The sequence below is a fragment of the Gossypium arboreum genome, chromosome 4 (assembly GCF_025698485.1).
Source record: "Gossypium arboreum isolate Shixiya-1 chromosome 4, ASM2569848v2, whole genome shotgun sequence".
In the NCBI taxonomy this organism is placed as follows: domain Eukaryota; kingdom Viridiplantae; phylum Streptophyta; class Magnoliopsida; order Malvales; family Malvaceae; genus Gossypium; species Gossypium arboreum.
In genome coordinates, this window is record NC_069073.1 from 102,153,259 (window position 1) to 102,156,667 (window position 3,409).

The following is a 3,409-nucleotide window of genomic DNA, read 5'->3' on the forward strand; positions in this document are numbered from 1 at the left end:
ACTATACTATTGTTCGATAGGTGCGCTTGCCTTTTCGTCGTGATACTAGTTAGTCTAAGTTTGATCTTTATTATAAATATTTATTACTTGTTACAAATCACGCGATAAAGTTTTTGGCATCATTGCTGGGGAACTGAAATATTAGGAACACTAAATTTTTATTACTTTAGCCATTTATTTTTCTTGCAATTTTATTTTAATTTATTATTTATTAATTTACTTTTTTTCTCTCTTGGCAGGTTTTTATAGTTTATGACTAGAAGAAACTCGTCAGGACCATTACTCGTTGACGAAGAAATCGATCGTACAATTCGAAAAAATTAAATGGAAATAAGACGTAGTTTACGATACATGGAGAACGAGCGAGAAGACGATACTCAAACCCCAACCGAAGAGATGGCCGAAAATCCAGGCGATCAACTGCCTCCTGCAATTGCAGCTAATCAAAATCCTGCTCCACGTACTATGTATGATTATGCTAAACCTTCTTTAACAGGAACCGAGTCTAGTATAGTTAGACCTGCTATTGCTGTGAATAATTTCGAACTAAAACCTAACACAATTCAGATGATACAACAATTTGTTCAGTTTGATGGTTTGCAGGATGAGGATCCCAACACGCACTTGGTGAATTTTCTTGAATTTTGGGATACTTTCAAAATCAATGACGTTTTTGATGATGCCATTCATCTTCGGTTATTTCCCTTTTCACTGAGAAGCAAAGCTAAACAGTGGTTGAACTCGTTACCACGAGGGTCTATCACTACTTGGGAACAAATGACCGAGAAGTTTTTACTAAAATATTTTTTGCCGACTAAAATGGCTAAATTGCGTAATGATATCTCTTCTTTTGTGCAGATAGATTTAAAAACACTTTACGATGCATGGGAGAGATACAAAGACTTACTGAGAAGGTGCCCTCACCATGGGTTACCGCTTTGGCTGCAAGTTCAAACGTTCTACAATGGTGTGAATCCCTCGACAAGACAAATGATTGGCGCAGCTGCTGGCGGAACCATGAACAATAAAACACTGGAAGATGCTTATGAATTTATAAAGGAGGTGTCACTGAATAACTATCAGTGGCAAGTTATGAGGACAAAGCCAACGAAAATAGCCGACATCTATAACATCGATTTAGTCACCATGCTCTCAAATTAGGTAGAACTTCTCAATAAAAAGATTGATAGTTTTCTTGGTTCTACGCAGGTACATCCAGTAATGAGGTGTGACTCAAGCAGAGGAGGTGTGCATACAGAATATCAATCTTTCAATCCCACAACTGAAGAGGAACAAGTCAACTATATGGGTAACAATAACTTTAGATCTCAAAATAACCCATACAGTAATACTTATAATGTAGGTTGGAGGAACCACCTAAATTTTTCCTGGGGAGGTCAAGGAAATTAAAAGCCACAAAATCCTCAGGGTTTTCAACAACCACCTTATCAACAAGAGAAAAAACCAAACCTTGAAGAGATGCTTTCTAAATTCATCTCGGTGTCAGAAACCAGTTTCCAAAATACTAAGACAACACTTAAGAATCAACAAGCATCGATCCAAGGATTAGAAACTCAGATAGGCCAACTGTCCAAACTAATCTCCGAACAACCACAAGGTAGCCTACCAAGTAATACTGAACCTAATTTGAGGGAACACCTCAATGCAATTAGCACTCAGGATACGGAAGGATTCATTGCACCTGAACCAGAATTACAACAAGACAACACGATGAACAAAGGACGAGAAGAGGTAAACAATAATGATCCCAAACAGGTAAGTACGAATCATGAACCTCGTGTGCCATATCCTAAAGCGATGACGAAAGACAGAACAGAAGAACAATTCGGTAAGTTTGTCAAACTTTTAAAGAAATTACATAATAACTTACCCTTTATTAAAGTTCTTTCGCAGATGCCCAACTCAGCAAAATTCTTAAAGGAACTTTTGAGCAATAAAAGGAAATTAGACGCTACATCACACATGGAACTCAATGCAGTCTGCTTAGCTATTCTAAAGAATGAACTACCTAACAAATTGAAAGATCTAGGGAGTTTTACAATTCCTTGTTTAATTGGTAGTCTATCTGTGAATAATGCTTTAGCTGATCTAGGGGCAAGTATAAATGTTATGCCATATAAAATGTTTAAACAACTAGGTCTTGGTAAACCCAAACAGACTAGGATGAGCATACAATTTGCTGACAAAATAGTTAGATTTCCTAAGGGTATTATTGAAGACGTTCTCGTTAAAATTGATAAATTTATTTACCCAGTAGACTTCGTTGTCTTAGATAGGGATGAGGATAACGAGGTACCTTTAATTTTAGGATGACCATTTTTAGCAACTTCCAGAACCATTATTAATGTAGGCACAAGAGAGCTAACACTTCGTGCAGGTCACGATGCAGTAACACTCTAAGCACACGACTCAGTCAAAACCTCTAAGACTCAAGCTAATGCTATAAAACCTGTCGATGATAAAACTAATATTCAATCGTCTTTGCAGGAACTTCCTCGACCCAAGACAACAGAGACAATCCGCTACTATCATGAAGAGAACAAAGACGTCCATGAAGAATGAAGACTACGGATAGAGGAGCTAGACGAATGGAGAGAACACAAATCGAGAACACATGATAAATCGAAACTACGCAAACACAAGCCCGATACCTCTCCAAATCAACTATCGGCGATACAGTCTTACTAGATGCCGTTGATCCTCACATTGTCACTACCACACCAAATGAGGAAATCCCTCTTACGGTACTTAGTATTTTTCCATTCGGTACGGTGGAGGTGAGTCACCCCAAGTTCAGCACTTTTAAGGTAAACAACACCCGTTTAAAACCTTATTTTAAAATTGACAATAGGAATGAGGAGTATAAACTCCTCAAACCACCATGATCATTCAACGGAAAGGTAAGTCGAGCTTAGACTATAAATAAGTGCTTCCCGGGAGGCAACCCGACACTAACATATTTTGATTTCTTTATTTTTATTTTTCTAACACCTTGGATCCTTAACTTAATCTTTAAATCGCATAGTTTTCAACACACACGGCCAGGCACACGGGTATGCCTAAAGCAGTGGCCAAACAGGGGAAGAGACACGGTCGTGCGATACGATTGTGTTGAAGTAGGACATGATTTACCTAAAACACGGGCTGTGATAAAACGCCACGATCGCGCGACATGGCCGTGGGTGAATTTGATAGGAACACACGGGCGTGGGAATGAAATCCTATGGGCGTGCTAGGGACAAGGCTCGATTCTGTTTCTTTGACACGGGCGTGCTACACGCCCGTGCCATTCAGCCGTGTACAACAAACACGGGCGTGCTACCATAACACACGGGCTTGGGAGAAGCGAACAAAGCTAGGTACGGCCATGTGACATGGCCGTGTGCCA

The 3,409-nt window shown here is 39.3% G+C and overlaps 1 non-coding gene across 1 annotated transcript; it reads right to left on the reverse strand.

The window, feature by feature from the left end:
* Window positions 1-825: 825 nt before the first annotated feature.
* LOC128292480 (small nucleolar RNA R71) lies at window positions 826-932 on the reverse strand. The gene has a single exon (XR_008282465.1). It is a non-coding gene; the product is annotated as a small nucleolar RNA R71 (small nucleolar RNA).
* Between the last annotated feature and the right edge of the window lie 2,477 nt (window positions 933-3,409).